Below are 26818 nucleotides of genomic sequence, written 5' to 3'. Positions count from 1 at the left end.
TATGGGAGTGATGGAAGAGGTGCACCATCTCACCAACTACCCAACAACATGCTCATCAGCCACCTGCAATGTGGTTCCTGCACTGGTCACTTTAGTCACCTCTGAACTGATAAAACTGGTGTGAATGCAAATCATACTTAATCCCAATAGAGTTTCTGAGGAGAAGAGATTTTGTGTGAGGAATTAAACTGAAGCCAATCTGCTCTTTCTGTTAGGGAATATTCCTTCAGCAACTAACTTCAGAAACCAATCTTTAAATCTGCATGTGGATTGTAGATTAAATTTAAAATGCAGCCCTGGACAATAGTATCCGAGAGCTGTGGACATCAGTTAAATGAAAAACTAGATAATGCTAATTAACTTTCATTTTGGGTGTCTGGAATATGTGTTCAAAGAAGGGGATGTGAAAATTATATGTAATTCAAAGGAAACATTGTAGATACATTGTAACTAGATAATTGTTCTTTGATCTTTAGCATGTAGAATGTCATGTAATATTGGGTGAAACCAGCCCCTTCCTCCAAAGGGAACTCAACATGATGTCAGCTACTCGTTTTTGTTAAATAAAACACTTCTGTGTCTACCAGCTTCAGTGTCTCTCCAGGAATTTTGTTTATGTTACACTTCCATTAATGTACTAGGCCAAATAGTATAAGTATTCCATAGTGACTCTGACCATTTTTTACATCCATTAACCAATATCTTTTTCTACAACACAAGAGATTTTGTAGATGCTGGAAATCTTGAACAACGTGCACACAAAATGATGGAACAACTCAGCAGGTTGGTCAGCATCTATGGAGCAGAATAAACAGTCGACATTTTGGGCAATATCTACCCATCAGGACTTGAACAAAAAGGGAAAAGAAACCGGAATAAGAAAATGAGTTGTGGAGGGGGCAGGGACTACGTCATGGCAGATGATAGGTGAGACCAGGTGTGGCGAAAGGTTGGTGGGTGGGAGGGGTATTGATGTGAGAAGGTGGGTGAGAGGGTGAGGGGAGGATGTGAGAAGGTGGGAGGGGATAGAAGAGGTAAAGGGCTGAAGAGGAAGAATCTAAAAGGAGAGGACAGCAGACCATGGAAGAAAGGGATGGAGGAGGGAAACCAGAGGGAAGTGAGGGGTAAGTGAGCAGAAGAGAAGGGGTGAGAGAGGAACCTGAATGGGGAACGGAAAAAGAGCAAAGAAGGGGAGCAGCATGGAGAAATGACTAGAGGTTAGAGAAATCAATGTTTCTCTAATTGGGTTTGGTGGATACCCAGTCTGAGTATGAGGTGTTGCTCCTCCAACGTGTGTTTGGCCTCATCATGGCAGTACAGGAGGTCATGGACAGTCATGCCAGTATGGGAAAAGGAAGTTGATTTGAAGTGTGTGGCCATAGGGAGAATCTGTAGGCAGAACAAAGTTGTTATATTCTTGTCATTACTATGTTTGTGTTTTCCACATCACATTCCTACTACTCATTAGCAGAGTTTTGGGATGACTTCAGATCATGAAAGGCACAGTAGTAATGCAAATAACTCTTCCTTGCACTCGGCATATATGTAACTCTCTTCCCGACTGTCATGTTACAGGCAGGGTGAATCATGACTATACTGGCAACCGCTTGAAGTGCATGGGCCGCACATCTCAACATTAAACCAAGACTCAAATTCCTTCTCAACTGAGCCCTGTAGGAGAACCTAAAGAAGATGAAAACAGTTTTCTCAATGGTACTGGCAAAAAAGAAACCTATAGTCAGTATCACACAAAGTCATCAAATAATCATTGACATCTTGGTGTACATGAAATTCACTAAGACAATTATATTTTCAACCTTAAACTGTAACCAATGAGATACTTTATTTTCTGAAAAGACCTTCAGCAGATTCCAAGGGAAAATAATGTGCAATTATAAATAAAATGACTCCTTTATTTTGTGATACTAGGCCAATTATAAAGAATAAAGAAATATATAAAATAATATTAAGAGGATGGATATGGAATAAAATGTGAATAAATGCATAAATGCCAGCATGTATTACAATGTAAACAGCATTATAAAAATATTTTAAAGTGTGTGCAGTACAGTGCAGCGGTGGGGATAATACATTCGGAACAATCTCACTCCAATCTCAAGCAGTATTAAAAGAGCATTTTAAAAATGGTTACTAACTTGGCATTAATTAGGCACCTGAATCAGGGCACATAATGAGGATAGAAAATGAAGAAAAGAAAACCTCTGAATTGGAGAGGTAATTATGGGGGAAATTAATGGAGGATGGTGAACGGGGAGAGCAGAAAACAATCTTCTGAAGTTATGGTTAAGAGATTCATTTGGGCAGAGATATTTAGAAGCAATTGATTTGATTTTAGGGTGGTGGGGTGGAGATATGTCTCTACCAAAGGAGGTGTAAGGCACTCCTTCCCTCCGCTAGCCTGCAGGTCACCCTTGGGCAAGTTTTAACACCTGCTCAGCCCCCCCCCCCCCCCCCCGATCAGGGTCATGTGAAGTCATGGGAGCAGGTAGTGGATGGTTGTATGAGCAGCTGGTGCATATCACAGGTCCTGGTTATGCAACCACTGACACCAGACAATCCCTGAAGAGTGTTGATAATGGCTGGTGTCACCCGTCTTGTAAAGACACTGCCCAGAGGAAGGCAGTGGTAAGCCACTTATGTAGAAAAGTTTGCCAAGATCAAAGATGATCGTGGGACAATGATTGCCCATGTCATACAACACAGCACATAATGATGATGATCTGATTTTGAAATGCAAGACGAGGATCTATCTAGAGCTTTCTTCTCTGAGGATTATCACCTTGTCGTGTTGGCGAAGCTTGTGAGTTCCTGAAATATAGAGTTTAGCTTCTGTTAGGGTCACCAATGGTGACCAATGGTGGTCAAGGAGGAGGTTCCAGACAAACAGAGATCTTACCAAGACCTAACAGTGGAGCTGGCAGAAGATGATGGCAATTACAATGGAAGTGAAGACAAAGGAAGGTTTCAGAAGCAAAGGGTCCTCAGTCGTCTTGCATTCATGCCACTGGATCCTGGCCCTGATCTGTCAAGGACCATGTGGTGGCTGCCCAGGCATCTGCCTCCCCATGTTAAACAAAGTCACACCCAAACATTCTCCACTGAGGACCCCCCAATGGACAACCCCTTATAGGAGCATCTTTCTCAACTCGAGTGATCACACTACCAGAACTTGACTTTATTGCATAGTCATGGAAGCTGCAACAAAGATAAACATCTTTGGAAAGAAGGAATATTCCATATTTGAGGAAAAAAAACTCCTACCTTCATTGTGGGTACTAATGCTGCTCGAAAGATTCAAAGTTTGTGATCAGAACATTAATTAGCAGAGACATAATTAAAGGTTGTGTGTCAATTTTGGATGACGTCAATGCAGAGAAAAGAACACAAACTTTGAACACTTCAATGATCTCAGGTACTCAAGTCAGGAGAGAATCAAACAACTGAGATTTTGTGTGCCTGAACTGCAGCTTTCTATAATTAAAGGGTGCAAGTTCGTGAATCTCATCTGTGGGAAAACAATATCCTTCAAACTTTAGTTAAGGTTTCCGAAGGGGCTTTATTGTTTCTGGAAAACAGCTGATACGGCACACTGTTAATTGAATGCATCATTGACTGCAATTGTTAAATATGTTCAGAGCTTTAATGAAGTAACCAACCAATGTGCAAGGTTTGGCTGCAGGTTAAAATGGATTGTTGTCAGGCTGGTGGGCTGTGACTAATATGGTACCACAAGGACCGGTGCTTGGTTCCTAGCTCCACAACATCAAACTTACTGCACAGAAGCTCTGTGTTTGTATCAACCACAATGCCAACTTAAACTAATCCTATTTGCCTGCACATGATCCACATCCCTTCATTCTCTGACTATGTGCCTGTCTCAATTATTCATAAAAATTGATATTGATCTTCCGTCCTCTCCTACTCCCCATTACCAGGCTCTGGATAAACAGATAGATAGATAATTTATTGATCCCAAAGGAAATTGCAATGTCACAGCGGCATTACAAGTGCACAGATATACAAAAATACAAATATTAGAAGATGGTAAGAAAGAATAAAAATTATAAGTTACCTTAAAAATAAGACCTGCATAGATTATACTGGTGACAACAGACTGGTAGAACATGTGAAAGAGAGGCCTGCATATTCCAAAGGACCTCTCTCTCCCCAGGAATTAGAGGTGTCACTGGCCCTTCTTGTACCCAGCCTCTGTATTGGTGGTCAACTCAAGTCTGTCATCCAGGTGCACCCGAAGGTATTTGTAGGTCCTCAAGATATCCATGACTTCAACATCAATAGTTAAAGGGAGCAGTGCCTGCTTGGTCTTCCTAAAGTCCATCACCATCTCTTTTGTCTTATGATATAAGACCAAGAGACATAGGAGCAGAATTAGGCCATTCAACCCATCAAGTCTGTTCTACCATTCGATCACGGCTGATTTATTTTCCTCTTCAGCTCATTCTCCAGCCTTCTCCTCATAGCCTTTGATTCCCTTACTAATTAAGTCCTTATTAACTTCTGCTTTAAATATACATAATCGCTTGGCCTCAGCCCAATTCCACAGATTCACCATCCTCAGGCTAAAGAAGTTTCTACTCATGTCTTTCTATTTCGAGGCTGCGCGCTCTGATCCTAGACTCTCCCGCTGTTGGAAAAATACACATCCACTCTAATATTCAGTAGGTTTCAATGAGATCCCCCTCTCATTCTCCTAAACTCCAATGAGTACAGACACTGAGCCATCGATTGCTCCTCACGTGTTAACCCTTTCCTTCCTGGTATCATTGTCATAAACCTCCTCTAGACCCTCTCCAATGTCAGCACATCTTTTAGCTACAGAGCCCAAAAGTTCTCACGATACTCTAAATGTGGTCTGGTCAATGTCTTATTACATCCTTGTTTTTATATTACAATCCTCTCAAATTGAATGCTCATATTATATTTACCTTCCTCAATACCAGCTTAACCAGCAGTTAAATTGCAGGGAATACTGCACTAGGACTTCCAAGTCCCTTTGCACTTCAGTTTCTGAATTTTCTCTCTATTTAGAAACCAGAACACCTTTATTCCTTCTAACAAAGTGCATGACCATACAAATCCCTACATTGTATTCCTTCTGCCACTTCTTTGCCTGTTCTCTCAACCTGCCCAAGTCCTTCTACAAACTCACTGCTTCCTGAACACCAACAGTCCCTCCATCTATCTTCATGTCATCCGTACCTACCACTCTATGCGGTGAAACTTATTTTGCACCTCTCCTACAAACTTCTCTTTTCTCAACATAGAGCTATGTCCCTTATTGTGTGACACTTCCACACTGGGGGAAAGTCTCTAACTACCCACTCCGTCTCTGTGAGAGTCTGACTGGCTACACTATCGCTGCCCTATCTCTACCCCACACGTTCAATCTTTCACTGAGGGATCCAAATATCTGAGTTTGCTGATGATATTAGTCAGCAACTGTGAGTACAGAGATGGATCCTGCACCAGCTTCACCCCCTCTCAAGGGCTCCGTGGCTGAAGGCTCACTTTTGGGGATGCTGCAGTTAATGTTATTTGTTTACTTTTCATTGTTTGCACACCTCGTTCTTTTTTTTCCACACATTGGGTGTTTGATGGTCTGTGTTGTGTGGGGCTTTTCTTTGAATGGTTTCTACTATGTTGCTTTGTTTTGTGGCTGCCTGCAAGAAGGTGAATCTCAAGGTTGTATATGCTATACATACTTTGATAATAAATATACTCCGAACTTTGGAGGAAAAGTGGTTTCAAAAGGATTCCAGTGATATAAGCAACTGGTTCACAATATACAACATGGAGAAATATGAGGTTGTCTATCTTGGTGCCCAAAAGAGAAAAACAGAGCAATGATCAAAATGGGGAGACTTGGGAGGTTGGAGGTTCAAAATTCCTTAACAATCTCCTCAGTTGGGCAACTCCTGATAGACAACAAATGTAGGTATCGCATTATTCACATTTTAATTCCTGCCTGTGTTCTTTCTTGTCTGCTTTGCTTTATTCTCAGTTTATCCATAAGACCATAAGACCATAAGGTATAGGAGCAGAAGTAGGCCATTCAGCCCATCATGTCTGTTCCACCATTCAATCATGGCTGATCCAATTCTTTCAGTCATCCCAACTCCTCTGCCTTCTCCTCATACCCTTGATGCCCTGGCTAATCAAGAACCTGTCTCTCTCTGCCTTAAATGCACCCAGTGACATGGCCTCCACAGCTTCACATGGCAACAAATTCCACAGATTTACCATCCTCTGGCTAAAGTAATTTCTCTGCATCTCTGTTCTAAATGGACGTCCTTCAATCCTGAAGTCGTGACCTCTTGTCCTAGATTCACCTACCATGGGAAATAACTTTGCCATACCTAATCTGTTCAGCCCTTTTAACATTCGGAATGTTTCTATGAGATTCCCCCTCATTCTCTTGAACTCCAGGGAATACAGCCCAAGATCTGCCAGACGTACCTCATACGGTAACCCTTTTATTTCTGGAATCATTCTCGTGAATCTTCCCTGAACCCTCTCCAACGTCAGTATATCCTTTCTAAAATAAGGAGCCCAAAACTGCACACAATACTCCAAGTGTTGGCTCATGAGTGCCTTATAGAGCCTCAACATCACATCCCTGCTCTTATATTCTATACCTTTAGAAATGAATGCCAACATTGCATTCGCCTTCTTCACCACTGACTCAACCTGGAGGTTACCCTTTATGGTATCCTGCACAAGGACTCTGACATACCTTTGCACCTCTGCATTTTGAATTCTCTCTCCATTTATATAAATAATAATCTGCCTGTTTATTTCTTCAACCAAAGTGCATGACCATGCACTTTCCAACTTTGTATTTCTTTTGCCACTTCTTTGTCAATTCCCCTAAACTATCTATGTCTCTCTGCAGGCTCTCTGTTTCCTCAACACTACCCGTTCCTCCACCTACCTTTGTATCATTGACAAACTTAACCACAAATCCATTAATACCATCGTCGAAATCATTGGCATACAACGTAAAAAGCAGCGGTCCCAACACCGACCCCTGTGGATCTCCACTGGTAACCAGCAGCCAGCCAGAATAGGATCCCTCTATTCCCACTCTCTGCACTCTGCCAATCAACCAATGCTTCATCCATGTTAGTAGCTTCCCTGTAATTCCATGGGCTCTAACTTGCTAAGCAGTCCCCTGTGCGGCACCTTGTCAAAGAACTTCTGAAAATCCAAGTACACCACATCCACCGTATCTCCTTGTTACAGGGAGGGGTTGGGAGTGGAGCCAAGTGCAGGACACAGACACAGGGGTAGTATAAACAGAACAGTGTTTATTGATAGTTACCAGAAATGCCAGGGAGCAAGGACAAAAATGTCAACATGGACGTAATGTTGGATAACAAACCGGTAAAACCTGAACTTGGTCTTGTACTCGGACTTGACCAGGACTCCGAACTTGGACTTGACTCGGACTTGACCCAGGAACTGCGCACGGCAGGCTCCCGACTCCAACTTAGTCTCGGCCGGCCACGAAAACGACAGAATTCGGATCTTACTTGGAGTAGCGGCAAATCAGCCAGCAACTCAGCTGGACACGTAAATGACTGAATTCACTGAGCGGCCAGTGCACTGAAGCAACTGGAGCCCACGATTCTCGGCAGCCCTGAGACAAGCGTAGCCGCCTTTCTGAGATGACTGGCTTCCAGTGACGAACTTCTGATGACGGTCCAGCAAAGTCAGTAGCTGTAACCCAGAGCCTTTTATGCTGCCGGTTCGAAATGAAGATCAGGTGCCTTAATCAAGGTGCCCAACGGAACATGGGGGAAAGGAAATAACTGGAATGAGAAGTCCACGGACCGGACCGTGACAGTACCCTCCCCACTATGGGATTCTCCAGGCGATCTAACAGGTTTGCCCCGATTATTGACGACTCGGGCGGGTGGAGGGGGTGGTTTCAACAGGAGGGGACCCAGACACAGGGGTAGTATAAACAGAACAGTGTTTATTGATAGTTACTAGGAAGGCCAGGGAACAAGGAGAAAAATGTCAACCTGAATGTAAACATTGGATAACAAACTGGTGATACCTGGACTAGAAATTGATTTGGACTTGGATTCTGATTCGGACTTGAGTTGGACTCAGAACTTGGACCTTGACATGGACTCGGAACTTAACTGGGACTCAGCTTGGACTTGGAGCCTGGAATTGGAACATGGAACCTGGAATTGCAACACGGCTTGGAGCTTGGAACTGGAATATGGAACACAATCCTGGACTTGGATACGGACCATGAGCCTGGACTTGAGGACTTGGACAAAGAGGGGACAGACTACCCAACTTGGAGTAGCGGCGAACGGCCGGACCTACTCAGCTGGAAGGACTTGGACAGCAGGCTCTCGACTCGACCCAGGAACAGTAGACGTCAGGCTCTTGACTCAACCCAGGAACTGCAGACGTCAGGTTCTCGACTCAACCCAGGAACTGCAGACGTCAGGCACTCGACTCGACCCAGGAACTGCAGACGTCAGGCTCTCAACTCAACACAGGAACAGTGGACAACAGACTCTTGGCTTGACCCAGAAACAGCAGAAGACAAGCTCTCGACTCGACCCAGAACTGCGAACAGCAGGCTCTCAACTCCACCCAGGAAATGCGCATGGCAGGCTCCTGACTCGACCCAGTCTCAGCCATGAGAACGACAGAATTCATATCTTACCTGGAGTAGTGGCAAAATGGGCAGCGTCTCAGCTGGACACGAAAATGACTGAATTCACTGAGCGGCCCCGGCACTGAAGCAACAAGGGTCTCCGTTTCTTGGCAGCCCCGAGACAACTATAGCCGCCTTGCTGAGATGACTGGCTTCCGGTGACAGGTTACCCGTGACGAACTTCTGATAACGGTCCAGCACCGAGTAGCTGTAACCCGGAGCCTTTTATGCTGCCGGTTCGAAATGAAGATCAGGTGCCTTAATCAAGGCGCCCAATGGAACACAGGGGAAAGGAAATAACTGGAATGAGGAGTCCATTGACCAGATTGTGACACTCCTTTGTCTACCCTGCTTGTAATTTCCTCAAAAAATTGCAGTAGGTTAGTCAGGCAAGGTTTTCTTTTCAGGAAACCATGCTGGCTTTGGCCTATTTTGTCGTGTGCCTCCAGGTACTCCTTAATTTCATCCCTAACTATCGATTCCAATAACTTTCCAACCACTGACATCAGGCTAACAGGTCTATGGTTTCCTTTCTGCTGCCTCCCACCCTTCTTAAGTAGCAGAGTAACACTTGTAATTTTCCAGTCATCCAGTACAATGCCAGGACCTATCGATTCTATCCGATCTTTTCCATCTGAAACAAATGCAGCTGGTGTTGTGCTCTTGGTACTACATCCATTTATACAACACATTTTTTCAGCTGATATGTTGGTGCTGTATCTCTAGTAGAAAGTAAAGTCAATCTCTTGACTCTATCTTCCCGCTTTCTTTTTCCATTGTTATGATTAACAGAAAATTTAAGTACTACAAATAAAAAGAACATAGCTATGAAACAAATTTTATAATGTGAAGACATTGTGGCTAATAAAGTGTTTATGAGCTATGGCCATTTTGCACAGAGTTCTCATGGGCTGCACCTGCTGAGGTAATAATCTATTTACAGTCGTAGTGCGATCACTCGAGTCGAGTATGATGTTTTCCTAAGGGAATATTCCCTCACTGGAGAATGCCTGTGCGTAACTTTGTTTAATGTGGGGAGGCTGATGCATGGGCAGCCACCACACGGCCCATGAGAGATCGGGGTCAGGGTCCAGTGCAAGATGACTGGGGACTTTCACTACTGCAGCCTTCCTCTGCTTTGACTGCCATTGTGACGTGTCAGCACCTTCTGCCAGTTCCACCGCTGAGGTCTTTGTTGGATCGCTCTTTGTTTGGATCCTTCCCGTTCACCTTACCGCCATGAGTGCCTCTACCAGAGCTAAGCTCTAGACAGCATTGGTCTCCACATCTCAGGATCTCACAAGCCTCTCCACCATGGCAAAGTGACGATCCTCAGAGAAGAATAATATATCTACTGCATTTTGTCAGGACTGTTCAACGAGTGGCCTGGAGGAGTGAAGTCACTTGCAAGCCAGCCTGATACAGATCAGGATACCGTGGAAGTGCTAGACTATAATAATAGTAAACCGGGTTGGTTTTACGGTTGCCTGATGAATTTATGCTCACTGATATCACATTGCTGTTTTAAATCCGGTGTAAACTCTTGAGAAACTGTGGTGGGAATTGCACACTTGTCTTCAGACATCCTTCCACTAAGACTCCTGTCTCCAATCCAATTTAAGACCCAATTAACAAACTCACCTTTGGATCCCACACACGTAATTTTTGGCTAATCCGATTGCACTTCAACTCCACAAACTCCAGTTACATGCAGTAACCATTCATCCTGATGCTTATCAAGTAACTAATTGATTGTGGACTTCAGGAAGAGCAAGTTGAGTGAACACACACCAATCCTCATTGAGGGATCAGGAGTGAAAAGCATAAGCAGTTTCAAGTTCCTTGGTGTCAACATCTCTGAAGATCTATCCTTAATGCAATTACAAAAAAAGCATGACAGTGGCTATATTTCATTAGGAGTTTCAGGAGATTTGGAATGTCAACCAAAGACTCAAGCAAAATTCAACACATGTAGCATGGAGGGCAGTCGAACTGGTTGCATCACCATTTGATATGAAGAGGCCACTTCACAGGATTGGAAAACATTGCAGAAAGATTTAAAAATCAGCTTGCTCCATCATGGGAACTAGCCTCCTCAGCACCCAGGACACTTTCAAAAGGCGATTCCTCAAAAAAGCAGCATCCACTATTATGGACTCCCATCACCCAGGACACCGCCTCTTCTCTTTGCTAGCATAAATGAGGGGGACAGGAGACTAAAGACACATACTCAACGTTTCAAGAATAGCTTCATCCTGATTTCCAAATGGACAACGAACCTATGAAACCTCTCTCAATGTTTTCCCCTCTCTTTTTGCGCTGCTTATTTAACTTATTTTTATATATACTTCTTATTACAATTTACAGTTTTTATTATTATGTTGTAGCGGTGTGCTACAAACAGCGCTAAAATTACGACACGGAGTCGGTAACTGCAGTCGAAGGAAAAACTTTATTCGAAAACTTCAGCCTCACTTTTAAGCCTCTGTCAACCGGCCCCCCATGGCGAAGAGGCTCCAAAGCTCTGTGCTCGCAAACCCCCGTAGGCTATCTAATTGTGAGTCGGTTCGCATACGCTAGGAAATGAGCCGCCACATAACCCCCCCCCAGAACCGGCGATACACCCCCCAATGTCCACAGCCTGGGCCAGAACCTGCTTGGGAGGTCGGCTTCTGCGCCGAGGCGCCGGAAACTCGGCCGGTTGCGCCAGGTCCACATGGGCCGGCTTGAGGCGGTCCACCGTGAAAACCTCCTCCTTCCCCCCAACGTCCAGCACGAACGTGGACCCGTTGTTCCGGAGCACCGTAAACGGCCCCTCATATGGCCGCTGCAGCGGTGGCCGATGCCCGCCCCTTCGTACAAACACAAACTTACAGTTCCGTAGGTCTTTGGGTACGCAGGTCGGGTGCCGCCCATGCTGTGAAGTGGGTATGGGGGCCAGGTTACCGAGCTTCTCGCGAAGTCTGCCCAGGACTGCAGCGGGTTCTTCCTCTTGCCCCCTCGGGGCTGGTAGGAACTCCCCGGGGACGGCCAGGGGCGCGCCGTATACCAACTCGGCCGACGAGGCGTGCAGGTCGTCCTTGGGCGCTGTGCGGATGCCGAGAAGGACCCAGGGAAGCTCGTCCGCCCAGTTGGCTCCTCGCAGGCGGGCCATGAGGGCCGACTTCAGGTGACGGTGGAAACGCTCCACTAGCCCGTTCGACTGTGGGTGGTAGGCAGTGGTGTGGTGCAGCTGAGTCCCCAAAAGGCTGGCCATAGCTGACCACAGGCTGGAGGTGAACTGGGCGCCTCTGTCGGAGGTAATGTGGGCTGGTACACCAAAGCGGGATATCCAGGTGGCGATCAGGGCTCGGGCGCAAGATTCGGAGGTGGTGTCGGTGAGCGGGACCGCCTCTGGCCATCTTGTGAACCGGTCCACGATAGTCAGGAGGTAACGCGCTCCGCGCGACACTGGCAGGGGGCCCACGATATCCACATGAATGTGGTCGAAACGCCGGTGGGCGGGATGGAACTGCTGCGGTGGGGCTTTGGTGTGCCGCTGCACCTTGGCCGTCTGGCAGTGCATGCACGTCCTGGCCCATTCACTGACCTGTTTGCGGAGTCCGTGCCAAACGAACCTGCTGGAAACCATCCGGACAGTTGTCCGGATGGAGGGATGCGCCAAGTTATGAATGGAGTCGAAAACCCGTCGCCGCCAGGCTGCGGGGACGACCGGACGGGGCTGGTTGGTGGCGACGTCACAGAGTAGGGTCCTCTCACCTGGGCCCACGGGGAAGTCCTGGAGCTGCAAACCAGAGACTGCAGTCCTGTAACTCGGAATCTCCTCATCTACCTGCTGTGCCTCTGCCAGTGCCTCAAAGTCTACCCCTTGGGAAAGGGCATGAACGGTAGGGCGAGAGAGCGCATCCGCCACGACATTGTCCTTACCCGAGACGTGCCGGACATCCGTTGTGTATTCAGAGATGTAGGACAGGTGGCGTTGCTGGCGGGATGACCAGGGGTCGGATGCTTTCGTAAACGCAAAGGTAAGCGGTTTGTGGTCCGTGAACGCGGTGAAGGGCCGACCTTCTAGGAAGTACCTGAAATGCCGGATTGCCAGGTAGAGCGCCAACAGTTCCCGGTCAAAAGCACTGTACTTGAGCTCGGGTGGCCGCAGGTGTTTGCTGAAAAACGCCAGGGGTTGCCAGCGACCTGCGATGAGCTGCTCCAGCACCCCACCGACTGCCGTGTTTGATGCGTCCACTGTGAGGGCGGTAGGGGTGTCCATTCTGGGATGTACTAGCATTGCGGCGTCAGCCAAAGCTTCCTTCGTTTGAACGAAAGCGGCGGCGGACTCCTCGTCCCAGGTAATGTCCTTGCTCGGACCCGACATCAGGGCGAACAGGGGGCGCATGATCCGGGCAGCTGAAGGGAGGAAGCGGCGGTAGAAATTGACCATACCTACGAATTCCTGAAGGCCTTTGACCGTGGTGGGTCGGGGGAAGTGGCGGACCGCATCTACCTTAGCGGGCAGAGGGGTTGCCCCGTCTTTAGTAATCCTGTGGCCCAGGAAGTCAATGGTATCAAGTCCGAACTGGCATTTGGCAGGGTTAATTGTAAGACCGTACTCACTCAGTCGGGCGCAGAGTTGACGGAGGTGGGACAGATGCTCCTGACGACTGCCGCTGGCTATGAGGATGTCATCCAAATAGATGAACGCGAAGTCCAGGTCCCGTCCCACCGCGTCCATTAACCGCTGGAACGTCTGTGCGGCATTCTTCAGGCCGAACGGCATGCGGAGGAACTCGAAGAGGCCAAACGGGGTGATGAGAGCCGTCTTGGGGACGTCGTCAGGATGCATCGGGATTTGATGGTACCCTCGGACAAGGTCGACCTTGGAGAAGATCCGGGCGCCGTGCAGGTTTGCCGCAAAGTCCTGAATGTGCGGCACAGGGTAGCGGTCCGGTGTGGTAGCCTCGTTCAGCCTGCGGTAGTCGCCGCACGGTCTCCAGCCCCCCGTCGCTTTGGGCACCATGTGCAGGGGGGAAGCCCAGGGGCTGTCGGACCGCCGGATGATCCCCAATTCCTCCATTCTCTGGAACTCCTCCTTCGCCAGTCGGAGCTTGTCCGGGGGAAGCCGCCGAGCACGGGCATGGAGGGGTGGTCCCTGTGTCGGGATGTGGTGCTGTACGCCGTGCCTGGGCATGGCTGCTGTGAACTGCGGTGCCAGAACCGATGGGAACTCCGCCAGGACCCTGGTGAAGTCGTTGTCGGACAGCGTGATGGAGCCGAGGTGAGGGGCTGGCAACTGGGCCGCGCCCAGGGAGAACGTCTGAAAGGTCTCGGCGTGTACCAGTCTCTTCCTGGGCAGGTCAACCAGCAGGCTGTGAGCTCGCAAAAAATCCGCACCCAGAAGCGGTTGGGCTACGGCGGCCAGTGTGAAGTCCCACGTGAACTGGCTGGGGCCGAACTGTAGCTGCACCTGACGGGTGCCATAGGTCCTTACTGTGCTGCCATTCACGGCCCTCAGGGGGGGACCCGGTGCCCTGCTGCGAGTGTCGTAACTTGTCGGAGGTAAAACGCTGACCTCAGCCCCAGTATCGACCAAAAAGCGGCGTCCCGACCTGCTATCCCACACATACAGGAGGCTATCCCGATGGCCAGCCGCCGTAGCCATCAGCGGCGGCTGGCCCTGGCGTTTCCCAGGAACTTGCAGGGCGGGCGGCAACGGCGGGCTTCTGCGCCCCACCGCTGGTGGTAGAAGCACCAGTGGTCATTGGGCCGGGGGTTAGTGGGCTCTGCGGCCGGGCCTGGACTGGTTTGCTGCCGGGAGCGTGGCTGGGTGATCTGTGCGATGGACGCCCCGCTCACCTTTTTGGCGTTCCACAGCAAGTCCGCCCGGGCTGCCACCTTCCGGGGGTCACTGAAATCCGCGTCGGACAGCAGCAGGCGTATGTCCTCGGGCAGCTGCTCCAGGAATGCCTGCTCAAACATGAGGCCTGTGTGTCCCTCGGCCAGAGACAACATCTCATTCATTAAAGCCGATGGAGGTCTGTCGCCCAAGCCATCCAGGTGCAGTAAACGGGCAGCCCGCTCGCGCCGTGAGAGTCCGAAAGTCCTGAGGAGCAGGGCTTTGAATTCCGTGTACTTGCCGTCTGCCGGGGGCGACTGTACGAACTCCGCGACCTGGGCAGCTGTGTCCTGGTCGAGGGAGCCCACCACGTAGTAGTAGCGGGTGTCTTCTGAGGTGATCCGGCGAACGTGGAATTGGGCTTCGGCCTGCTGGAACCATAGGTCCGGGCGCTGTGTCCAGAAACCCGGCAGTTTCAACGAAACCGCATGAACAGAGGCGGCGTCGGTCATTTCTGGTCCAAAAATCGTTTGGACCGTCGGGGTCACCAATTGTAGCGGTGTGCTACAAACAGCGCTAAAATTACGACACGGAGTCGGTAACTGCAGTCGAAGGAAAAACTTTATTCGAAAACTTCAGCCTCACTTTTAAGCCTCTGTCAACCGGCCCCCCATGGCGAAGAGGCTCCAAAGCTCTGTGCTCGCAAACCCCCGTAGGCTATCTAATTGTGAGTCAGTTCGCATACGCTAGGAAATGAGCCGCCACAATGTATTATAATGTACTGTTGCCGCAAAGCAACAAGTTTCATAATATATGTTGGTGATATTAACCTGATTCTGTTTCTATCTAATTCTGATCTTAAGATACTGAAAGACCTCAGTTCCACTGCCCCTTAAGAAACAGAATTTTTAAGACTCATACTTCTCTGAAAGAACAAATGATGTTGTTTCAAATGGGTGATGACTAGTGATAGGTTCTCCCACAAAGGAGACATCTTCTCCATATATACTCCATCAAGACTTTGGGTCAAACAGCATCTAAGGAACAAAATGAACAGTCAACATTTTGAGTCAGAACCCTTCATCTAGCTTGAAAGATGAAGCAAATAGCTGGCTATTTCTCTTCTTTCATTTAGTCAGTGAAATAGAGTCTGCATCTCATCTGCATCTGATGTGTTTCTATCAAATTCCCTTTCCCTGTTCCAAGCTCAAGTGGATACAAGAATAGCCTGTCGAATATTTCCTTAGAATACATCCCTCCCATTCCAAATATAGCTTTGCTGCTTCTATAGACCTCGTTGAAGAAGACCAATACTGCAGATGTCGCTTCCCTAATACCCCTGAAGAAGGAACATTCCAAATAGATTTGATCCTGAACTCTCTGGAATGCAGCTTGAACCTATAATCTCAGAGCAACTACTGAGTTGGGATGACATTCCCAAATTTGTGGTAAACTTAGGCCAAAGTCAAAGTAAATTTACTATTGAAGTATAAATATGTTACCATAGACTAACGAGATTTATTTTCTTGCAAACACTTATCAGGAAAAAATACAATTGAAATTATGAAAACTATACATAATCAAAGACAAATAAGTAATGTGCAAAAGGAGACAAATTGTGCAAACAAAAAAATAATATTGAGAACATGAGTTGCAGGGTCCTTGAAAGTGTGTGTGGAATCTGTACGGAGTTGGAGTGAGTGAGGTTGCCCATGCTGGTTCGGGAACCTGACGGTTGTGGGATACAAGCAGTGGATTCATCCAGTTCAGTGAAGTGCTGGGATTTTTTTTAGACACAGATATTTAAAAAAAAGTCAATGTCTGTGTGAGGAGTCTTTTCCCTCAGCTTGGAAAATTGGAGAGCTTCAGGAAAGTTAATTATAGAAGCAAAAATGATGAGTTCAAGCAGGCAACATCCTGAACATCAATCATTCCTGGACTGAAGGGTTTGCACCTTCATTGTCTGTTTGCAGATCTAAACTAGTCCGAGGTACATTTCCAATATTTTCTCTTCAGATTCCCGATCGCCAATATTTATTGTATAAAGTTTATTGCCTGCTTTTTGAAGTTACATTGACTGGACTCTGATTTAAGGGCACTTCCTGTTTGACTAATATGAGCAATAATTACAAAGCCCATCCTTAAAAGTGTAGAATGAACTTCTTTTCTACCTGAGAAGGCAGCCCTGTAAATTTAAACAATAGGGATTAGCTTTATTTGTCTCATGGATGTTGAAACATAAAACATTGTATATCATTGATTTGGATGAAGGAATTGATGGCTTTATAGCTAAGTTTCAGACGATATGAAGACAGATGCGAAGCCGATATGAAGACGATACGAAGGCAGGCATCATTGAGGAAGCAGAGATGCGACATAAGGGATGAAATAGATTAGGCGAATGGGCAAAGGAGTGGCAAATGGAATACAGTGTTGGGAAGTGTGTGGTGTTGGGAAGGTGTTTGGTAGAAGAAATATAAATATAGTCTATTTTCTAAATGGAGAGAAAATTCAAAAATCTGAGGTGCAAAGGGGCTGTTCTTGTGTAGGATTCCCTAAAGGTTAATTTGCAGGTTGAGTCGGTGGTGAGGAAGTCAAATGCAATTTTAACATTCATTTCAGAAGGACTAGGATATAAAAGCAGGGGTGTAATGTTCAGGCTTTACAAAGCACTGATGAAGTCTGACTTGAGAATTGAGAGCAGTTTTGAGCCCCTTATCTAGGAAAGGAAGTACTGAAGCTGGAGAAGGTTCAAAGGAGGTTCGCAAAAATGACTCCAGGATTAATAGGGTTATCACATGAGAAGCGTTTGATGGCTCTGGGCTTGTACTCACTGGATTTCAAATAATGAGAGGGGATTACATTGAAACCCATCAAATGTTGAAAGGCCTCCATAGAGTGGATGTGGAGATGATGTTTCCTATAGTGGGGGAGTCTAAGACCAGAGGAAACAGCCTCAGAATAGAAGGACGTCCTTATGGAACGGGGGTGAGAAGGAATTTCTTTAGCCAGAGAGTGGTGAAACTGTGAAATTCATTGCCGCAGGCAGCTGTGGAGGCCGAGTCATTGGGTATATTTAAGGCAGAGGTTGATAGGTTCTTGATTAGACATGGCATGAAAGGGTACAGAGAGAAGAAAGGAGATTGGGCTGAGAGGGGAATGGATCAGTAGAGCAGACTTGATGGGCCAAACAGCCTAATCCTGCTCCTGTATCCTACGGTCTTAAAGATTGCAAAGAATTGTGTTGCTTGCATTAACGACTAACACAGTCTGAAGATCAACACACACAAAATTCTGGTGGAACACAGCAGGCCAGGCAGCATCTATAGGGAGAAGCGCTGTCGACGTTTCGGGCTGAGACCCTGTCTGAAGACGTTGCTTGGGGAAGTTACCACTGTCACCACACTTCCTGTGGTGGCATAGCATGCCCACAACTTACTACTCCAACCTGTGCAGCTTGATATGACAACTGCTCTGCACGGGATTTCAGGAAACTACAAAGAGTTCTATCCGTTTTGGAATGTGGGAGCTCCCAGAAGAAACCCACACAATCACGGAAAGAACGTATAAACTTCTTGTGGACAGTGACCCCGATCTTCTGATCACTGGTGCTGGAGAGCATAATCCGAACTGCTATGCTACCTCACCACCCACATTTGATTGCGAGTGAAGTATCAAACTCGATAAGGTACCTTACGACCAAGACAGAAATATTAGGATACTAAATCCAATTAGTTGATGAACTTACCTTTCCTCTGAACTGGAGATATACGTCATGTAAAATATACTTACGGTGACGTGAAAAGTAATGGAACAGTGTTGAAAGCGGTGCTGAGCTATAGGGATAGGTAGGGCAGGCTAGGTCTTCATTCCTTGGAATGTAGGAGAATGAGGGATGAGTTTATGGAAGTGTTTAACATTATGAGAGAAATAAACATTGATGGTAACAATCCTTACCCCAGTATAGGGGAATTCAATACGAGGGTGCCTAGCTTATGTGTGAAAGGGAAAAGATGTAGTCAGCTCCATCATGGGCACTAGCCTCCGTAGTATCCAGGACATCTTCAAGGAGCAATTCCTCAAAAGGACAGCATTAAGAAACCCCTTCATCCAGGACAAGCCTTGTTCTCATTGCTACCATTAGGAAGGAGATTCAGAAGCATGAAGACTCACACTCAGTGATTCAGGGATAGCTTCTTCCTCCCTGCCATCCAATTTCTGAATAGAATTTGAACCCTTGAACATTACCTCATTACTTTTTTATTTCTATTTTTGCACTACTTATTTGACTATTTAATATATATACTTACTGTAATTCAGTTTTTAAAAATTATTATGTATTGCATTTACTGCTGCCACAAAGACAACAAATTTCACAACATATGCCAGCGATATTAAACCTGATTCTGAAAATGGGACCTGAAGGACAACTTTTACATGCAGAGAGTGGTGAGTATATGCAACCAGCTGCCAGAGGAAGTGTTTGAGGCAGATACAGTAGTATCATTTAAGAAGCTCTCGGACAGGTGCATAGTGGAGTGGGGCTTGGAGGGATATGGGCTGAAGACAGGAAATTGAGACTAGCTGGATGGACAAGATGCTTTGGTTTGGCTGAAGGTCCTGTATCAGTGCTGTATTGTTCATTGACCTTATGACAAAATGATATAGTAGGATTTTGAATATTGGTGAGCAATGTTCCCACTGAAGTGTGCATGTGTGCGCGTGCACTCTCCTTTTGCTACTAGTGCACAAAGGAATTCAAACTGCACATAAAAGGTTGTCACCCTCTATCTTGTTGGCATGTTCAGTGTATTTCACGATTGTACACAATCACATTTCCTTTTCCGGATTCTGATGGGGATGGTGTTGTCAACATGGATTTTGCAATGATTTGTCTGCAGATTTTAGGACTGGCTTATTTATACCATTTTTATTGAAGGAATTATTCAGTGCGCACATGATGTCACTGGGCAGAAAACTGTACAGCACCGGATTTTTGCACACACCAGTCATTACAAATTAGAGGGAACATTGTTGGTAAGTTATGAAGGTAAAGTTTGTCTTTGGTTGTTAGAATGGTTGTGTAAATGTTGGCAGCTAGTTACAGTATATTCTCTCACATATGTTCTGTTTCATTGGGTTCTATGGGACTGAATGTATAGACTGAGTGGAACTGAATGTATAGACTGGCTGGAATTAATGGCCATTGTTCTCTAGTGAGGTTGTGCCAGTGGCTCAAGATATATTTATCCTCCCTCAGAGTTTACACAGATGTACGTAGGCATTTTGGAGAGCACGAAGTTGTTCTGTCATACCGCTAGATCATGGCTGGATTCCATTTACCCACCTCCTTTGCTCTATTGACTCCCTTGTCCAACCTTAGCCAATCACTCTCAGCTTTGAAAATTTTGATTATCACAGCCTTTTGGTTGAGAAAGGAAACCTTGTATCACCCTTCCTTTATAGAGAAGCTTCCTGATTTCCCTTCTAAATGGCTTAGCTCTTTACTTCACTCATTGTGCGCCAGAACTTTGTATTTATACTATCACCTTAACCCTGCAAAGGGCTCTGAGCCATTTCATCAGTGTGCTACATAAAGAGGTCGCAGGCGATAGACTGAGCCTGGTCAAGAGACCAGCTTGAGAGGTGAGAGATTTAGGGAGGGCGTTATAGAGCTCAAAGCCCAGGCAGCTGTGAGTGCTGTCCAAGGCACCCTCATCCAGGCAAGATGCTCAACCATAATATGGAGGTGCAGTTCTCGAGTTGTCTGGTGCCTCACTCAAGTAACCAATTTCATCCGGGAGCCTGAATGAACATCTTATTTACACTCCAGCACTAGGCCATTGCATCACTACACGCACCTGAATTACACAGACTTGCAGGTTGTAGAAGCTTCACAACAGCTTGGTGTGGTGACTGCTCTGCCCAAGGCTGCAAACAACTGCAGACAGTTGTGGGTGCCACTCAGCAAATCAGAAAAGCTCCTTCGTGCACTCTGTCTCCACTCTTGCTGGCTTGGAAAAGCCACCAGTAGAATCAAAGACCCCACCCACCCTCAGCATTCTTTATTCTCAAGAGTCTGAAAACATCCATCACCAGGCTCAAGGACAGCTTCTGGCAGACGATTGAACAGACCTCTTGTAGAAAGTAGATGGACTCTTTGTGGAACAGGCCTTTCCAGAAAAATGAGTTGCAACCACCCAGTAACCCATCCATTGAAGCCCAGCCCAATCACAATGACCAATCGATACATCTTTGTACTGTCAGAGGAAAATGGAAGACCCAGAGGAAAGCCACATGCTCATGGGAAAGATGTACAAACTTCTAACTGAGCTCCCAAGTTCTGACAATTTTTCACTGTAGCATGGCACGTGTGAAAATAATAACAATAAACCAAATGATTTCAGCAACACTTGGGAGGGGTTCTTGCTCTTTATTCTCCAGTCCTGCCGAAGGGTTTCAGCCGGAAACATTGACTGTACTTTTTTCCATAGTTGCTGCCTGGCCTGCTGAGTTCCTTCAACATTTTGTGTGTGTTGCTCAGATTTCTAGCATCTGCAGATTTTCTCTTGTTTGTGAATTGATTTCAGCAACATTCAGATTTAAATTTATTTATCACCTGGACATTTTAGCATACAGTAAAATGTGTTTGTAATGCCCTGGTTAAGATTTCTACTGGTATGCTGTGAGGTATTTTATTTTAGTAGTTTTCTGTAGGAGCATTGCACACTGCTGGTAGAACCTTTTGTCTTTGGCTAAAGATAAGGAGCCATGTTGTTCAACTTAGGAATTTTGTGTCAGCCAATCAGGATGGTAGGATCAGAAGAAGGTTCTAGAGACAGTGAGGTGGAGGGAGGTTTGTGATGGACTGTGGAGGGGTTGCTGGTCTTTTGGCAGGAAATGCAGAGAAGAGAAGAGAAGATCGGGGGAGGCGCCCATAGGTTCCAACCCTGAGATTCGTCTTGCCCACAGGCAGCCATGAACCAAAGGAAACTATGGAAGCATGGAACGCATTCAGAGAAAAACTTCAAACCCTCATTAACAAAAACAAATACACTAATGGCAAAAAAAAAAGAGCTGTGGGAGTTCGCAAAATGGTTTATGGTCAATTTTATTTTGATTAATAATATTGTACAAAATTGTTTCCTGAATTTGCAACAGGATCCTAGAATGAGCAAGTTAATCTAGTTTTAGTCACAACTTGACTGATAAGTATTAATTTGAACACCTAGGGAAATTGTCCAACAATATCTTTACAAGAATATTGTGGGATCTTTGGGATACAGCTGAGAGGGTTCAGACGTTTCAGGCACCATTCCTGAAAACTCTATTGGTCTGCCTACTTCAATTTACTTCGCCACTTCAGTGAGGGGCTTGAACCAATACCTCTGAAATAGTTGGAGACATAAGAAACTGCAGATGCTCAAATCAAGAACAGAAAAGATAAACAGCTGGAGGAACTCTATAGATTGGGTAGAATCTGTGGAGGCAGAAGGGTAGTCAATATGACCATAAGACTTAGGAGGAGAATTAGGCCATTCAGCCTAATGAGTCTGCTCTGCCATTGATCCTGGCTGATTTATTATCCCTCTTAATCCCATTCTCCTGCCTTCTCTCTGTAACCTTTGATGCCCTTACTAATCAAGAACCTATCAACTTCCACTTTAAGAATACTCAATGACTTGACCTCCACAGCCATCTGTGACAATGAATTCCACAGATTTGCCAACTTCTGCCTATAGGAATTCCTCCTCATCTCCATTCTAAATGGCCGTCCCTCAATATTGAGGCTGTGCTCACCGATCCTCAACTCCCTCACTATAGGAAACATCCTCTCCTTGTCTACTCTAGTTAGGCCTTTCAATATTCAATAGGTTTCAATGAGATTGCTCCTCATTGTTCTAAACCCCAGTGAGTACAGGCCCAGACCCATCAAACGCTTTTCATGCGTTAACTCTTTCATTCCTGGGGTCATTCTCATGAACCTCAGTCTGGAGCCTGTCCAATGCCAGCATATCTTCTGGGTTGAGACCCTGCATTGATTCAAGGTCTTAACTCAAAAGGTTGTCCAATTCTCTGCTTCCACAGATGCTACCTGACTTGCTGAGTTCCTCCAGCAGTTTTTTTTCTGCTCCAAGTTAGTTGGCTTAGTAAGGCAGAACATGCCCTGATCAAATTACCCCCTGTACGTCTTGCAATAAAAAACAATTTGCAGGAGGAACTTAATGGTGGAAAGCAACCATCAAAACCCTGCAAGAGGACCTAACTTCACAAGTGTCACTATGCTTCCAGCATCAACATATCATGCCCACAACTCACTAAGCTTATGTCTTTGGAATGTGGCCATCTCGAGGAAACCCACAAGGTCAGGGGCGATGTTGCACACCCCTTACAGAGAGCGGAGGAAACTGAACTCTGATCTTACAGCCGGTGCTGTAAAGCGGTACGTTAACTACTGCGTTATCGTGCTATTGTGTCGTCCAAGCATATCGTCCAACTTTGTTGGTCATTGACACAAATGATACACTTCACTGTACATTTTGATGTTTCAATGCACGTGTGACAAATGAAGATGATCTAATCTTTGTGGTGTAAGGAGGAACTGGAGCATCTGAATGGTCACAGACAAGCAGAAGTTAAGGTCGAGATTGAAACCTGGTCCACAGCTAACCGCTGTGCAACAATGCCAAACTAAGCCATGATTTTTGATCACGTTTGCTTGTTAGGAGATGAGGGATTGCATTGCAGGTGTGCTCAGTGAGAAGAAGGTGACAGGCAAATCAGGTGAGTAGGAAAAGTGAAGGGCTGGAGAGGAAGGAATCTGATAGGAGAGGGGAATTTACCATAGGAGAAAGGAAGGAGGAGCAGACCCGGGGGAGCTGATAGGCAGGTGAGAGGAGGTAATGGGCTACAGTGAGGAATAGAAGGAGGGTGGGAGAGGGAAATCAATATGTATGCCATCAGGTTGGAGACTACACAGGGTGAATATTCCTCCACCCCGAGGGTAGGCTCATTGTGGCACAAAAGGAGCCCATGAGCAAACATGTTTGAAAGGGAATTAAAATGTTTGGCAATTGGGAGGTTCCGCTTTTGGCAGATGGAGTGCTTGACGAAGCGGTCCCCCAGTTTATGATGGATCTCTCTAATGTATGAATGAACCAATGAATAATGAGTCGGCACTTCTGGCCAAGACCTTGATGCTGCTGAGTTCTTCTGGTATTTTGTGTTTGTTACCCTGGATTTCCAGCTTCTGCAGAATCTCTTGTGTTTATCCTTTCATAATGCAGTGGACCTGTTTAAGAAGACCTCTACACGAGGAAATCTGCAGATGCTGGAAATTCAAGCAACACACACAAAATGGTGGTGGAACGCAGCAGGCCAGGCAGCATCTATAGGGAGAAGTACAATTGACATTTCGGGCTGAGACCCTTCGTCAGGACTAACTGAAAGAAGATCTCTGTTCTCTAAATGTAAGCTAACTGCTTTCAGAAGGTTAGAAACTTGGGGAGCAACTTAATATTTACTGACAAATGTTAGGTGGTGACAAGGGAGACACTCCATGGCACCCTGATGCCTTTCCACCAGAGATGGTCAATAGCACAGGTTGGTGCTTATGCCTCATACCTCCAGTGATTGTTGGGTTTGTATGCTCTCACTGTGACCTTCTAATGCTCTCATTTCTTCTCATGTCCCAAGTAGGTGTTGGTGGGTTAATCAGCTGCTATAAATACCCTTAGTGCCTTTAGCAGGGGAATTGAGGGGATAAGAAAGAACAGGTCCAAAAGAACTCAGTGGGGAAATGAGCAATAGAATAGAGCTCCAAATCAACCTACTTTCAATGGGCCAAATTACCTCCCTGTATGACATGAGGAAATAAATGTAAGGCACCAGACTGAAAGGCCCAGCTCTGTCAACTTGTCTGGATGAGTGTTGTTCCAACAACTCTGAAGATGGTCAGTCTCCTTCAGATGAAGTAGCTCGCTTGGCTGGAACTCCATCCATCACCACAACCCTCTCTCCCTCCACCTGCAGTGCAATTGTTCTACATTCCATAGGTGAAATGCTGGGGTGGCACAGTAATGTAGCCGTTAATGTAAACTCGTAACAGCACCAGTGACCCAGGTTCAAATCTGTCGCTGTCTATAAGGAGTTTGCATGTTTTCCCTCCATACTATGTGACTCCAGACCCGCAATAAAGTGGGTGACTCTTAAGCCTTTTTTTTAATGTTCTTGGAAGCCACTCAGTCAAGAGCAATATTTGGCCTTGTGAATGAATGAAAGACTGAGAGCTTACTGTGTCTTTGTCCTTATGTTGAGCCAAATACAATGGACGAGTTGACATAAGAGACTTCAGATGCTGGAATCTGGATCAACACACAAGATGATGGAGGAACTGAATGGGTCAGCCAGCATCCATGGAGGGAAATGGACAGTGGATGCTTTGGGTTGACCATTTATCTGGACTGGAAGAGAGAGAGAAAGATAGCCAGTGTAAAGAGGTGGAACAAGAGCTGGCCAGTGATAGGTGAGGAGGGATGATTGGCAATGAAGGAGGGGAGGGTGGAAAGACAGGGAGTGGGAGGAGAATGTGATGAGAATTATCATTTAGATATTTAGTGCAGAGGCATATTATTGATCCTGGAGGAACTCTGCATCCTACACTACCCTACCTAATCTACCCTGCTCAGTTCTTTGAGTGAGGATTGGACTAGAATTGAAATCTTTCCATGCCAGCAAGTGCTCAGCTTCTGGATTCATCAATCATCTGCTAGCTTATGTTCCAGCCCATCCAGTCACCTTCTTATGCTAACTTTCCCTCAGACCAGGTGAGCCATCTCAGCCCAAAACATCGATTGTCCATTTCCCTCTCCAGATGCTGCTTGAACTGAGTTCCTTCATCTTCCGGTGTGATGCCACAAGGCTCCTTATTGTCCAAAGTCTGAGGCAAGCCACAAAACCTGTGGTCTAGTTTTTATTTATTTAGATACAGTGCAGAGAAGGTCTTTCCGGCCCTTCAAGACACACTGCCCAACATCCCCCAATTTACCCCTGGCCTAATCATGGGGTAATTTACCATGACCAATTAAACTACGAACCAATATGTTTGTGGACTTCAGCAGGAAACCAGAGCACCCGGAGGAAACCTACACAGTCATGGAGAGCAGGACGACAAGGTAGAAAATGGAACATAGAGTATTACAGCACAGTACAGGCCCTTTGGCCCACAATGTTATGCTGACCTTAGGAGGACAGCATAGATGTGATGAAAATTAATGTTTAGATATTTAATGTTGAGAGATTATTCATTTATTCATTGACATACAGTGTGGAATAGGCCCTTCCAGTCCTTCAAGTTGCACAGCCCAGCAATCCCTGGATTTAATTCTGGCCTGATTCACTCCTAATTCACTCCTAATTATGGGACAATTTATAATATCCAAATAACCCCCAACCGGTATGTCCCAGAACCAGAGCACGTGGAAGAAACACACGTGGTCACGGGGAGAATGGACAAACTCCTTACAGGCGGTGGTGGGAATCGAACCCCTGTCACTGGTACTGTAAACCATTGTGCTAACCACTACACTACCGTGCCGCCCCCAGATATTGTTGCTTCTGGAGGAAATCTGTGTCCCACAGCTCCCCATCTTCCTTACCCCTTCTCAATGCTTGGGGTGGGGGAGTTGTTGCATTTGAATAATCATTCCCTTATTAATGAGAAAAGTAAGCCATACATTGCAATAAAGACAAGAATTTAAAAAAATATATTGCCTGCTCAAAAAGGCAGAATTTCACACAAGCTGCAAAAACATAAAAGGCAAGTCCAGGATAGGCCATTACATGAGTTTATTCTGGAATATTTCTTTAATTCATAGTGAGCAAGACTGATCTCTTCAATGACCCACAGTCTGGGCTGAAGACAGTAATATGCATGATGACAGACAGCAGTAACTATGGGCTTGGTGAGCCAGGTGGATGACTTGGATTGAATTCAGATCGCCTGGGGCTATGCAGTTTTAAGATAGAATTTAAATTTGGGGTCTGGTGTTTTCCGGCTCAACTGCTAAAACATATTCATCCACTCTCCACAGCTCATCGGAGCTCCTCGGACAATGCCCCAAGCATTTAATCCAAAAGTGTGAGACGAGTATTGAACTGGTCGAAGTCAGCAATAAAACCCAAGCGTACTTCAAAGCCAAAATCACTAACACATTTCTTTTAGTGCAAGACACCGAATCAGAAACTAACTTCACACCATTTGA

This window comes from Hypanus sabinus, chromosome 17, assembly GCF_030144855.1.
Source record: "Hypanus sabinus isolate sHypSab1 chromosome 17, sHypSab1.hap1, whole genome shotgun sequence".
Classification (NCBI taxonomy): Eukaryota; Metazoa; Chordata; class Chondrichthyes; order Myliobatiformes; family Dasyatidae; genus Hypanus; species Hypanus sabinus.
Note: the sequence above shows the minus strand (reverse complement) of the source record.